The sequence below is a fragment of the Tenrec ecaudatus genome, chromosome 15 (genome assembly GCF_050624435.1).
Source record: "Tenrec ecaudatus isolate mTenEca1 chromosome 15, mTenEca1.hap1, whole genome shotgun sequence".
Taxonomy (NCBI): Eukaryota; Metazoa; Chordata; class Mammalia; order Afrosoricida; family Tenrecidae; genus Tenrec; species Tenrec ecaudatus.
Genome location: NC_134544.1, coordinates 55085420 through 55100598, shown reverse-complemented (window position 1 = coordinate 55100598; position 15179 = coordinate 55085420). Strand labels below are relative to the sequence as shown.

General features: G+C 44.7%; 1 non-coding gene across 1 annotated transcript; it reads left to right on the top strand.

The window, feature by feature from the left end:
- Window positions 1-13866: 13866 nt before the first annotated feature.
- Window positions 13867-13939, top strand: TRNAK-UUU (transfer RNA lysine (anticodon UUU)). Its single transcript has one exon. It is a non-coding gene; the product is annotated as a tRNA-Lys (tRNA).
- Window positions 13940-15179: the final 1240 nt, after the last annotated feature.

Here is a 15179-nt window from a genome sequence, read left to right as displayed (position 1 = left end):
CCTTCCTGGCCTTCATTTCCTCACCTTGGACTGCTTTCTGTCTTGAGTGACCCCTTGGTGTTGTCATCAACCTCTTAGGAACCCAACAAGAAACCAAGGGAGCATGTCAGTGCCCTCTTTTTTCTTGACTCGTGTATCAGATCACTCGCTTCGCTCTATTGATTCTGTCTTCTGAATATCTCTTAATTTGTTCCTTCTTTTCTAGCCTCGGCTGGGACTGTCTTGATTCGAAAGTTAACATCTCGCTCCAGGACCTTCACAATGGCCTCTCAGGTAGCCTGCTCTCTTTAAATTCTTTGTAGCTTTATGAACTATAGTCTGCACAGCTGCCAGAGTGATCATTCTAGAGTGTCGTCTTGATAATGCCACCATTCAGCATAAAACTATTTAATGGATTCACGTGACCTTCTAGATAAAGGTCAGACTCTTCAGTTTGGCCTCCTTGGGCCACATGCCATCTTGCCTCTCGTACTTCAGTAATAAAGAGCTCTTATGTTTCTGGCTCCCCCCACTCCCCACAGTGGCAGCAATCACAGTGTGATAATTTATACTTCTTCACTAGATTGTGAAATGCTTGAGGGCAGGGACTCTTATTTTGCTTGTGTGTCACACCAGACAGAGCCTGGTACAGAGTCATTACGGCCATTCATTTGATAAACATTTATTAACTGGCTACCATCCCATGTCTACTTTATAACATATATTAAAATTCCAAGTTCTCCTCTTGCCAGAGTCTCTTCATCATTTTAAAAGGTTGGGCTCCCCTCCAACCCCACTACCCATAGCACTGCTGTGACTAGCCATAGATGCAGATCTCTGTCCTGCTGAATAGTGCTTGTGTAAGTTGTCAAGAACAAGACCTACTTCAAAAGATAACAAGTGAAATGTAGATAAGATGAGAGGATAAAAACTGATTGCTCAGAAATACTTGATGATGTAAGATAAAAATAAATTCAACACACCCAAATACGAGATGATAGTCCATGAAGCCAACAGAGAGCTCAGATTGCAACCGGTGACAGCTAAGCCAAATCGCAATTTTTCTCTGAAGATTTTTCAGATAAGGGATGCAAGCTTATTCTTTTAAAATTTAATTTACTTTGTCATTAATTCAATAGCTTCTACGTGTACAATTCCATGGCACTGATTACATCCTTCAAGTTGTGCAGACATGCTCACCTCCTTTTGAGGTGTTCTCATAGAAACTTACTGCTCCAGCAGCATGAACTCATTGCCCCGTTTTCTATCTCATCTTTCAAGTTACTGTTGTCAACTCAATCTGATGCAGAGATCTTAAAAGAGTACAATGCTCAAGGCAGATATTGTTTACTACTTAAGCTAAGCTATAGTCTGGTTTTAAGAAAACTTTAAGGGATGCTTTTGGTTTAAGGCTTAAAGATGATCTCAGGGCTATAGTATACAAGGGCTCACCCAGTCTTCACGATGGTATAAGTATGCAGTCCATGAGTATGGAATTCATTTAAAATCCTGTTTGCATAGCTTCCATTTTGATCGGAATTTGTCAGTAGAATATTGGATCAAAATGTTTAGTAACAGTAGCTGGGCACCATCTACTTCTTCTGCTATGATGACAGAGGAAGCCCTCGCTCGGGGATGCAATCAGTCACGCACGCACTAGCATCCCCATGTTCTCTACTCTCCCGCTTGCTTCGTGCTGCAGGCAAATAGAAATCCACCGCGGTCCCTTGGATGGCCAGTTGCAAGCCTGGGAGACCTCATTCGCTGTGCAATAATGCTAGGAAGGAGAACAGAGCCACTCAGCACATTATCAAGCCAATTAATTCGACTGTCCCATGAAATTATTTCCCTAAACTTCCAAATCAGGGAATCAAATCCCATGAGGTTTAGGTTGGATATAGCAGCCTCAGCAGCTACTTTCTTTTTATTCTGCTTGTTGTAAACCAGGTCTAGTACACACGTCTTACCGATTCAACTTTTTACAGGTATACAACTATCAATAACAATGACAACCATCAGCTGTGCAGCCCTCCCCTTAACCAGTGCACATTTCCCCTCCCTAGTCACCTGCCTTCTGCCCTGAGTAACCTTTAAAAACTTGACTCTCTGTACATTTGCCTTTTCTTGTCTTTCTGTATAGCACCTTCACACGTTCATTGAAAAACTGAATGAAAAGATAAGGGATATTTTCCCAGGGACTTTTTTGAAGTGCCTAGAACAACTGAAGTCCCACAGTCTGTGTCCTTTTGTGATTGACTTATCCCCCTCGGCATAATGCCTTTAAGTTCCCCCATATTGTAGCACGTATCACGACTTCATACTATTCTGCAGGCTGAGTAGGCTTCCAGGGCACACACGCACCACCTGCTGTGTATCTGTTCTCTACTGGGGGGCATGTGGGCTTTTGGGTGTGTTTTTTAACTTTTTGTCTATTGTGAATAATTCTGCAATGAATACTGGTGTACAACTCTCTGTTTGATTCCCTGCCTTTTAGGTCTCTGGAGTATGCACCTGGGAGGGGCTGTTGGGGCTTACAGTGACTCTTTGTTTAGTTCTCTGAGGACCTGCCACACACTTTCCCACAACAGCTGTACCACGCAGTATTCCTACCAGAAGCGAGAGGTTCCAATTTCTCCACCTTCTGGCCAAGAGTTTTTATGTTTAGCTTTGTTTGTCGCCTTTCCCTCTAGTCTGCGTGAAACGGTAGGTTATTGGGGCTTTGACTTGCATCTCCCTTATGGCTGATGGTGTTGAATATCTTTTCATGCTTTGGGTGGCCATTTTTGTTACCTTTTTATGTTTTATTAAAATAACCTCATAAAATTATAATTGGTTTATAAATATCCATTTATATTGTTGAAATAATATTTAGAATAGTATGTACTAATTATAGTATATGTACTAATTATATAGGATGGTATCATGTACTAATTATTTCTTTTTTTGGTGATATCTACAGTTGTTCTTTTTTTTAAAACATTTTATTAGGGGCTCATACAACTCTTATCACAATCCATACATGCATCAATTGTGTAAAGCACATCTATACATTCTTTGCCCTCATCATTCTCAAAGCATTTGCTCTCCAATTAAGCCCTTTGCATCAGGTCCTCTTTTTTTTTTCCCTTCCCTCCCTGCTCCTCCTCCCTTATGAGTTGGGTGGCCATTTGAACGTCCTCATTCATTCACTTCAGTTATTCATTCAACCAGTGGCTACCAGCCAAACACGTCTTCTGCTCCCAACCTACCTACCCTCCAGGGCGGGATTCTGCAGTCACAAAGATGTAGGAAGGCTGGGCCATATAGTGACTTGCCATTAAGCGCTGGTTCTAGGTGAACGCTTCAGCTTGCTGCTCTCATATTTCTTCTCCCTCCAGAAAACACCCTGGTTGTTTTGTTTGTTTGAAACTAGTTCAGGTGTCTTAAAAGAATTGAAGTCTCTTTCCATGTGACCTTTACTCTTTATAACCACTCTGTGAGACACAGGCAGTGGGGCCTTCTCACTGCCGTAGTACTTCATTCTTCAAAGGAAAGACAGTACCAGACAAACAAACAAAACCACTCTGACCATTGTTGAGATCTGATGGGTAAGGAAACTGGAGGGTTTTTAAACACTGTGACCCTTCTCTCTTCTTTTTTCCTTTTAATTTTAAATGTATTTATTATTTTATTAGGTATCCCTTTCATTTTGGAATATGACACATACAAAGAAAAATGTAATGACAGTGTCCCAGTAAACTCCTCTGTGTCTGTGGCTGATTCTCCCTTTTATTCCCCTCACCTACCCTTCTCCTCCTCCCTCCACCTTGTCATAGTCTTTCAAGCCTTTTCTTTTGGTGTGAAAAACGCTTTTCTTTATGATAATGGTGCCATGAAATATGTATCTTTGTAAGATTGACTAATTTTGCTAATTATAATTTTAAAATTAAAAAATCATTTTGTTGGGGGCTTTTACAACTCTTATTACAATCCATACATCTATAGTATCAGGCGTATTTGTACATATGTTGCCATCATTCTTTTCTAGACATTTACTTTCTACTGAGCCCTTGGTATCAGCTCCTCTTTTTCCCCTCACACCCCCATCCTTGTGACTCCTTGATAGACTATAAATTATTATTATTTTCATATCTCACACTGACTATTGTCTCCCTCCCCCCATGGTTTCTGTTGTTTCCCCCTGGAAAGGTGTGTGTAGCTATGTGTTGATCATTGCCATCGGTTCCCCTTTCTCCCCTCTCTTTCCCCCCTCCCCTTCTAGTATCACTGTTCCCATTCCTGTTCCTGGATTCCGTGTGTCATGAGCTTTTATCTCGTATCTGTACCTGTGTACATGCTTCAGTCTTGTCCAGAGTGAGAAGCAACACTGGGGTCATGATAGTGGGGGCTGAGGAAGCCTCAAGGAACCAGAGGAGTATTGTGTGTTCCATCAGTGCTTTACTGCACCCTGGTTAACTCATCCCTTCCCTGTGACTCCTCTGTGGGGGGATGTTCCATTGTTTACAGATGGACTTTGGCTTTCTGCTCCAACCCCCCTCATTCTCAACAATATGTTTTTGTTTGTTATGGGTCTTCTGATGCCTGCTACCTGGTCCCGATGACATCTCATGATCACATCACTTGGTGTGCTTCTTCTGTGTAGGCTTATTGCTTCACTGCTAGATGGCTGCTTGCTTAACTTCATGCCTTTAAGACTCCATATGCTATCTTTTAATAGCTGGGCACTATCCTTTCTTCATCATATTTTAAGCATAATGTTTTCTAATTTTGTTCATGCCATGTGGTGTTTGGCAGTCTCGTCATTGTTTTTTAGGGATGCATAATATTCCATTGTGTGTACCAGAGTTTATTTAACCATTCCTCCACAAAGGGAGTTTTTCATTGTCTCGGTTTTTTTTTGCTCTTATAGAAATTGGTGTGATAAACATGGGTACGCATAGATCTGTTCTTGTCCATCTTTTATTGATTTTCAACCATCTGAAACTAGTGTACTCTGAGGGGTAGTCTTTTATAGAAGATTCTGAAATTTTCCAAGACAGGTTTTCCAGTGGTGCCCAAGTCAGTGTAGTTTCCATATTCAGAAAACAAGATCTCATTGGCTTTCTCTATGCATTTATACCTAAACCCATATGAAAGTCAGTAGGTTCAGGGTGGAACTGCCTTTTGGATTCCTAAGCCTTTGACTCTTTGTGGGAGCAGGCGGCCTCAGCTTTCTTCTGTAGAGAAAATGGTGGGTTCAAACCACCGACCTCCTGGTTTATGCAAAGTACAACCCACTACACCACCAGGGACAAATTGTGTTGCTGTAAAACATCGAGCCTTTCTTACTCATAACTCCAGAGTCCAGAGGATCGAGTAGAACTGCCCTATGCGGGATTCTAGACTGCAATGTTTTAATAATGATAATATTATTGACATATACTTCACTTTCCATACAATTTAATCATTCGGTCATATGAGGAAGATTTATGCACTCATGAACATAATCCATTTGAGAACATTTTCTTCTTGTATTTGATGTTAGATCCCCATGGGGCTGTAATCACGAGGCTTGTTTGCAGGTTCTAGCAGGGGCACGCGGCTACTCATACACCCTTGACTGGAGGGCGGTTCTCCTTCTTTTGGGGAAGGACGGTCCACTTTAATCTAGCGCGTCGCTTGGCAGAGGGACGCACATGGAGCAGTGAGGAAGGGGACACCCGTCTAGCCAGCCAGATCAGCCGAATCAACCCTGGCGATCCATGGGGTGACAGATGTCACAGCCAGATCACCCTCACATCCAGGCTGTAAGCTTTATGGAAGAAGATCACCAGGTCTTTTCTCTCATTGAGCTGCTTGTGGGTTCAAATGACCTACCTTTCCGTTTTCAGCTGAGCACCTCCATTATCTTTTATGTAAAAATTTCCATAAACTTTTTGAAGACCCTTATACACATCCTGGTAGTGGGTACAGTGGGTTAGATGCTGGACTGTGATGTCAGTAGTTTGAAGCCACCAACTGTACTGCAGGAGCAAGATGAGAGAGTCTGCTTCCAGAAAAATTACAGCCTCAGCAACTAAGAGGGACAGCTCTGCTCTGCCCAGTAGGATGGCTACGAGTCCAAATCTGCTGATGACAATGAGGGTTTCTGAGTATGCACACAAAAACACTTACAATTTAGCAATTTTTGCCTTTAAAATTTAATGACATTGATAATATTCTTCTTCTTGGTCAATGATTAACACTATCCTCTTCCAAAGCAATATTTTCCTCTTTTCTCCTCCCTCTCATTCCTAGTAATCACTAATAATCTTTGCTTTCTTTTTATGAATATGCAGATCTCCTATAAGTGGGATCATGTAACATTTATCCTTTGAGATGGATTAATTTTATTCAAATTTCATCCATGTGATAATATGTGTCAGGATTTCATTTCTCTTTATGTCTGAGTAATATTCTATTGTATCACATTTTGCTTATCAAGTCATCTGTTGATGGACTTTTGGGTTGCTTTTACCTCTTGGCTGTTTAGAAAAGTACAGCAAAGTATATTGGTGTAATGGCTGTATCTTTCTTTCAGCAATCCCATCTTTCCCTCAAAAATGAATGACCAGTTAACCTAATCAAAAACTCAACAAAGGACATAAATAGAGATTTACCAAAGAGGATATTCAAATGGACAACAAACACATGAAAAGATGCTCAACACCATTAGCCACCAGTGAGATACTATCTCGCTCCCACTAGGACAGCCAAGAGTACACAAGCCAAAAAGCAAAATGAAACAAAAAAAAATACCACGTGTTGGAAAGGAAGTGTGTTACTGGTGAGAATGCAAAATAGTACGGCTGTTGTAGAGAGGTTAATCTGGTGGTTCTTTACAAAATTATAGCTAGGACTGCTGGGATGGCTATAAAATGGTGCAACCACTGTGGAAATTGATACGGTGCTGCTTCAAATAGACTAGAAATACCATATGACCCAACCATCCCTCTGCTTGGTATATGTCCTAGAGAAATACAACCCAAGACACAAATCAATATCTACACACCCATGTTTGTTGTAGCACTATTCACAATAGAAAAAAAAGGAGACTACCTAAATGTTCATCCTTTAGAAGAACGGATAAATAAACTTGAGTGTACACACACACACACACACACACACACACACACACACACACACCACCCAGAAATACTATGCTCCTATTTAAAACAAATCATCTATATGAGACCAAATGGTCAATAATGACTTTTGGGTCAAGACCAGAGAGAAACTAGATGAATGTGAACGGAGCAGTCAGAATGGGCGGAATGAGAATGTTCGTGCATTGTGAAGAATGTGCCGATGCCACTAACTACTGTACGTGGAAATTGTTGAATGGAAACATGAGCTGCTGTATAAATCTTCACTGCAAGTACAATAAAACAGTATTTAAAAAAATAGTGAATGACCAGGGGTTTGAAGTGGAAGAACAAGTGGGGCCAAACCAGGCTAATTGGGGAACCGGTTGCAGAGGGAGAACAAGGGAATAGCGACCTTTTGCCATCAGAGGACCAGCAACCTACTGACATCCAGATTCCAACTCAGAGTGGCCCGAGAGGGCTTTCTGAGGCTGTGAATCTTTATGGAGCAGACTGCCTCATCTTTCTCTCTTGGGAACAGTTGGTGGGCTTAAACTGTCAACCTGGCGGTTAGCAGCCTAATGTTTACAGCTCCCTGCCCCCACGGTGGGTTGTCTCCTGTGGAGCTGCTGCTGGTGGTTTCAAACTGCCAACCATGGGGATCACAGCCCAACACAAACCACTACAGAACCAGGGCTCCTTATCAGAGGACACCAGAGCTGAAATCTCAGAAGCCTTCTGGCCACAGTCCCATTCCTGCCTCTTAGTTCTCCTTCCCTGCGGGCTCCTGCCTGCTCTTCCTTCTATTTTGTCCCCCTCCTCCCCCCTCACCTCCCACGAAAAGGTCAGAGTGCCATCTCAGCCTTCTGACTCCACCTCCTCCACCCTGCCTGTCACTGCGCTGTCACCATCCTGCCTTTCGAGGCTTCGAAATACCCCTCAGATGGCTCTTCTTTCCCATCCCCATCACTTTACATCCCCGAGGCCGACTTTCCCCTCTGCCATTGGCCCTGCAGATTGCTGTCCCAGTCTTCCAGACATATGTCTTTAAGGTCACCGCTCCCTCATTCAAGAAACCTTGTTGTTGGAGGGAGGGGGGAAATGAGGAGCTGACACCAAGAGCTCAAGCAGAACTCAATGTTTTGAGAATGATGATGGCAACAAACGTACCAATGTGATTGACACGATGGATGGATGGATGGATGGATGGTGATAAGAGTTGTATGAGCCTCCAATAAAATGATTTTAAAAACCAGACAAACAAAACCATTGTTGCCCTCTAATGGGCTGTGACTCGCGGTGACCTCATGCATAACAACGCACCTCTGCCCAGTCCTGTGCATCTGAAAAATTGTCCGTGTTTAAATTCATTATTGCAGCTGTATTGTCAGTCCATCTCAGTGAGCGGTTTCCTTTTACATTCCTGGCATGCTGAATATACTGTGAACTTCCAAAAGAACCAGTCTTAGACGGAATTCAACCAGAATGTTCTTTGGAAGGGAGAATGGCAATATTTTTGTCACTTATTTTGGCAGCCCAGGGTACTTTCGATATTTTCCACCAACACTATAGTTCAAATGCAACGATTTCTCTTCTGTCTTTCCGATTCAATGCCCAACTTTCACACGCATATGAGGCCATCGAAAATACCCTGGCTTGGGTCAGGCGCACCTTAGTCCTCAAATTGACACCCTTGGTGTTAAACACTTTACTGAGGTCTTCTTGTGCAGCAGGTTGACCTAATGCAATGCACTGTTTGATCTCTTGACTGCTGCGTCTCTGAACGCTGATTGTGGATGCCAGCAAGATGAAATCCTTGGCAAATGCCGTCTTTTCTCTGGTTGGCACTACGCTTCAGGTGTGAGGATTTGGGCTATCTTTACCTTGAGTGGTCATCCGTACTGAGGGCCACCTCCTTGATCTTCATCAGCAAGGGCTTGGTGCCCTCCTCACTTTCAGCACGCCAGGTCGTGTCATCTTCATCCTGAAGGTTGTTCCTCGCCTTCCTCCGATCCTGGCACCACAGTTTGATTGCCAGCTTCCTCCCTACTGCAGGTACCAACCATGCTGCTTACTCCACCCTTCCCTGCAGCGGATGAGTGGTCACCTCGCTGCTTCCTCAGGGCCTGGGATATTTTTTCCTCTTCTTTTATCCTAAGGCCACCATCCACTGAAGAAGTTTTTCCAACCCCACTGAGACATCCCCTGTCTTTGCAGAAGTGTGTGTAAGTTGCTCAATGCAGAATGGCCCCATCCAGCTCCTGGTTAACATTTTATTGCTTTCAGCCAAAAGTCTCTGCAAAATTCACAGAGCACCGCCATCTGTAACATACGCTGTGAAAACCACAAAGTGAAAGCACATTTCCAAGTGCCCAAGCTTCAGTTTAGCATAGGGTTGTTTTCCAATTATCTCCTATGTGCCCCAGGCTCCAGGGCTCCAGGAGCCAGGGAGCCTCCCACAGAGTTTCCCTCAGGGCTGGGCCTAGGGGTAGTACTCAAGAAACAAACGGATGCTAATTGAGTTATTGATTTACTCATTTGCATAGATAAACAATTATTTATTGCCTAGAGAGCAACCCCCAGTCGACTTTGACTCCCCACCCATGCTGCACTGAAATGGCAAGGGAGCCCCGCCAGGCCTGAGAAGTAGACTTGGGTCCCACTGAATACTGAATCTCCAACCGGCTGAGAGCAGGCTGCCCTGCTTCCAGCTCACCTTGAGCCCAAGCCAAGTTCCTCCAGGCCCCGAGCGCATGCGCCGGAGGCCTCTGCTGTGCTGTTTGCTCAGTCATAACCTGCGTGAAGCCTGGGTCTGCTGGTGAGAACTCGGCCTTGAAAAGTAAACAGAGGGTTCTGGCTGATTCTCCAGAAGCGCGGGCCGCTGAGACAGTGAGCACAGACCCAGAACTTTCTGTCCCCTAGGATCGCAACTTCACAGCACAGGGAGTCCCCTCGTGGCCTCTCCCCTTGTAATCTGGGCCTGTGGTCAGAGCTGGGTGTTAACCTAGGGGATCCCTTGAGGGAGCCAGCTTGTCAAGTCACTTCTGTAAGTGGCCTCCCTAAGCTGCTGTTTGGGGTGCTGAGGAGGGGGAGCACTCATTCTCCCCGTGGTTGCAGCATAAGCCACATCCAAATGGACCAGTGGACCTCGAGGGCTGCAGTGGGGGACAGAGGCCAATTTACTATTTACTGGCAACAAAAATGCCAACAGGCGTTAATTCGGATTTAAAGGCCTAGTGAATGATTACATCGTTTTTATTATTTGCTTGGAACAAATTCCTTTAAAAAAAAGGGTTGGGGGAAATGAAAATATCAAAAGGAAGCTTGCTTTCCCCCTAAATGTTGGGGCCTGTTCGGTGCTTTTATGGTTGTCGGTACATCTGAGACCTCTGACTTCGGGGGCTGGGCCCCAGCAAGAACTGGCGTGGGAGGCCTAAGCCTTTCAGACCTTGGCCTGAAGCAGAAAGCACGGAGCAGAGGGAGGCTGCAGGCCCGAAAGGTGATTCTCCCAGCCTCCAGATGACAAAGGTTGCATTGACACCTGGCGAGGAGGTTTAATCATCTACCATTTCCAAACACTGCCAGCTAACACCCGGCTGCACTGAAAACCTTAAGTTCGAAAAAATAATAATAAAATGGCCCACCAAAGACCACGCAAGTGAAAGGAGAGAAGTTGTAGGTCAGTGTCTGCACTCTGGGGGGCCTGGGTCGGGGGGTCCTGGGCGGGGTCCTGGGTAAGAGTTTGGCGTGGGAGATGCGAGTTGGGAGCCCCGGATGGGGGTTAGGTCGGGGTGGGGGGGTCAGGATGGAGGGATGGCACAGGGTGGAGACTCCCAAGTGGGAGTCCTGAGGGAGGACGCTGGGTGGGAGCACCACGTGAGCACCATCAGCCCAGCTGCCCTGAGCCCCAGGAGAAAATCAGCACCTGCGGGCCCTGGCTGCCTTTCTTACCACCACCTGCCGGCCGGACCCTCTCGTGGCGTCTCACAGAGCGTGCTGTCTGTCCTTGCATGGCCTTCTCCTCGTAGGAGGCCGTGCGGTCCTTTTGTCATCAGATCAGGCACCCCGGCAGAGAGGGCGCCTGTTTCTGCAAGTGCTCAGCCCCGTCTGGATTTGAAGCTGGACCCCACCACTTACTTGTGACTTTGAGCAAATGATCCCGCCTCAATGTCCTCGTCTCTAAAGGCAGGTGGCAGGAGGGCTTACTTGCCTCCTCAGATTATTGTCAGGGTTCAGCGAGATCGTGTTGTTATTGTTCCTTTGGGGAAATGTGAATCAGGGGGTCTGGTGTTCCACTTCAGCTGTCTTCTGACTGTGTCTGAGTTCAGTGCATGGGAACCAAAAAGATGGTCTTTGAGTTTGCACGTAGGAGACACCTGGTGGTGCTGGTATCAGCTAGAGAGTGTGTTGTGTGCTCATTGTCCATGCGTTGCTTTGAACACACCAAGAGGACCTCATTGATCAATAGGATCTTTATAATAAAGTTTTATTATGGAGGGAAGATATACTTTTAGGCAATGAACAAATATTTAATGAATGTCTGCTATGGGTAGGACATTGGTCAGTGCAGGGGATGCTGTATAGAACTGGATCCAGGCCCTCCTCCCTCAATAAATTTACCCTCCTGATAGACAAGACATATATGTAAATAATCAACAACACAAGATAACATATGTCAAATGCCAAAGGGATTGTATGAGAGAGCAAATGCATTTGTGCCTTCTCTCCTCCACTCTCTCCATGAAGACAGAAATGACATCTGCCTCGCTCGCCACTCTGTTCCCTCTGCACACATCTGCATGATCGCCAAGATGGAGTGAACATCGATTGCAGCCTGGACGCCCTTTATACTTGTTAACAGTATACATACACGTTAAAGTATCCCAATCACTCCAAAATGTGGACACTCACTGACCTCATTTTCACAACAAGGAAACTGAAACCGAGACAGGAAAACACGTGCTCAGTCGCACAAGTGCGCTCAATGCCCTGATGCAATCTTACACACATACCAGGGACACTTCGATCCACTGTCCTCTCCACACACCCCGTGCTGGGCCTGGCTGACGAGCAGAGAAGGTGCATTTATTGGCCCAGACACTGTTCAAGGAATTTCACATTGGCTGTTTCTTCAAGGAGGCCTGGTTGTGTAGTAGTTACACATTGGGCTGTGATGCCCAAGGTCAGCAGTTCAAAACCACCAGCTTGTTCCATAGGTGAAAGACAGGGCTTTCTACTCCTGTTTACAGTGACGGTCTCAGAAACACACAGGAGCAGTTCTATCCTCACCTACAGGGTCATTATGAGTTGGCAGCCTTTAGTGGCATGGAGTTTATTTCTTTACTGGGTTCTCTCTTTCAATAGAGGATGTTGTGTCTCAGGGGTAAAACCTTCACCTTCCCTGTGGGAGAGCCCCGTTTGGTTGCTGGCCAATTCACCTCCACGTAGCAACCACCTCTCTATTAGTGGAGACTTGAGTGCTGTCAGAATGCTGAGCATAAGGCATTGCAGCTTCCAGATTAGACTAGAGGGGAAAAGGAATAATTTTTGAAAACCAGTCAACAAAAACCATATGGATCACAACAGGCCCATCTCACTGTGCCTGGGATCACACAGCGCAACAACGAGAACAATACAAAGATATCACAAAGTTGCCTTGGTGGAGGAGTGGTTTAAGTGCTTGGGGGCTAACAGTTTCCACAGCTGGTAGCCATGCTGCCTGAATCAATTCGCATAGCACTATACTGACCTGAGACAGGATGGATGTTCAGATCAGAGACTACAGTGGTGAAGAAAATTGGCTCCAAGAAGCAGTCTTCCCACTGGATTCTGCGGAAGGAACCAGATTCGGATAAGCAGGCCATGTAGGAGAGCGCTGGAGAGCAAGGTGGGGGGACTTTGGGATAGCCGTGGTGGTAAGCTTGTTCCCAGAGGCTTGCTGGATGGAACCAATGATGTATGCAAATCCGGGTGGCTGGTAGTGTGAGACAGGTAGACGGGGACAGATGATGAAAGGCCTTTATTATTAGGCAAAGGATGAGAGACACTAAAGGAATAGGGCCACAGAAATAAACTGGCCATCTTTTGTGTGTTTAATGTTTATGGATTTAGTCAAGTCCAAACATTTGATAAGCCTGGCATGGCCTTTAATTTCTTCAAGGTATACTTACATCAAATTGCACAACATCTTTAATCAAGGCCACTGGAAAATTACACAAAATGTTGGCTCCCTGTGGCACGGAAAACTGTGAAAACCTTGCAGCGGCCTTCCTCAATCTCTCTCTCTCCCCATCCTTCCTTTTGTACTTTGCAGGGAAAGGGACTTTCTAAGGGTTCATTGCTTGGTTGCGGTAACAGAGCCGGCCATCGGATCGCATGGTAGGCTTGTTGGACCCTGACCGGAGAGCTTCAGTGTTTTTTTTTAGCAAAGGCTCGAGACAGTGCCAAGAACTCACGGACTTGGATCCCTAGCTAGCTGTCCCTGCTCCTTCCTGCAGAGTGTGTGATTTTGACACACTCCACCTGTGTTTCCCCCTACGGGAAAGAGGAGCCGAAAGGTTCTACTTCTTTGCTCACAGGGATAAGGGATGAATCCGTTAGTGTTTCTGAAAGACCACAGGGGACCTAGCTATCCCAGAATGTGCCACAATCTTAGGACTCGGGGTAGTACCCAGGTGGTGGTGGTCTCTCTCTGTTTGCTCTATGAAAGTAAAATCTCACTCAACACCCTAACCTCTCCTTTTTACATAGGACAAAGCTAGGATTAAGGATGGTAGTGGTAAGGGCCCGGATAGCTCAGTTGGTAGAGCATCAGACTTTTAATCTGAGGGTCCAGGGTTCATGATCCTGTTCAGGCGTCCTATATTTTCCTGCCAGAGCCAAAAGGTTTAAAAAATAAATAAATAAAACAAAAAAAAAGGATGGTAGTGGTATTAAAGGAAATTAAAACACTAAAATGGCTTCTTGCTATTTGTTAGTGCTTTATATTTTACTTGCTCTGTGCTTGGCACATTTGGAAGGTCCCCCCCCCCAGTTATGTGGTATTTTACAACTTTTATTTTATAATAAATATCAAAAGTTATTTTACAACTTTTATTTCAGTTAACATTGTACAAACTCCAGCAGTGTGTTTTTGCTTATGGTGATGGGAGATTTGAAAATATTGTTTATGTTTTCAGACATGATTAATGCAATTGCTATCACTCTATGTTGAATTGGCAAATGTGTTATATAAGTTCTACAACAATATAAGAGTATTCAAACCTTTAATCAAAGTTAAAAGTTGAAAGATTAATAAAACTCTTTTGATAACACACATACATACATACAGAGGGGCTTCAAAAATCATGAAAAGAATTCCATTATCTTTAACTCTGTTTTTCCATGAATTTTTGGACGTACCCTCATATCTACCCATACATACATATGAGGATAAGTAAAGCATGCTATAAAAATCATAGGAACTTTTGTTGAATAAAAAACATGAAAGTGTGAAGCTATGGCATCTTGACATATCTTCCATCTAGGGCTATACACTGCTGAAGGCAATCCTGGCATCTCGCTAACCCTTCCCTGGCGTTTTAAAATTTTTTACCACATCAAAACAGCAAGTTTAGCATCCTTACAGGATTCAATCACGTTCTTGGGATTTGGGGAACAAGAAGATGCCTGAAGGGGCAAGCTCAGAGCTGGAGGACAGATGGGTAAGGGTTCCCAATGACACTCTCCTGCGGCAGCCTTTGCTCTCCCAGAAGAATGAACAGGTGCGTTTTCATAGTGGGAAAATTTTGACCAATGTAGTTTTCCATTTTCTTAAGACTTCTTCTGGATACCCCCTCAGGATCATCCTGTCGTCTTCGAACAAATCTATCGAGATACTCTGGGAATTCCCCATGGTCACTATCACCATTGAAGGAGCTCTGCGGGCAAAGTGGGTTGTGCCTGGGGCTGCTAACCACAAAGTCAATGGTGAAAGATGAGGCTGTCTATTCCTGAACAGGTTTAGTGTCTTGGAAACGCAAAGGGGCAATAGTGCTCAGTCCTCTAGGCCCCCGTGAGTCTGAATTGACTCCCAGGCAGTGAGCGTTTTGTTGCTGT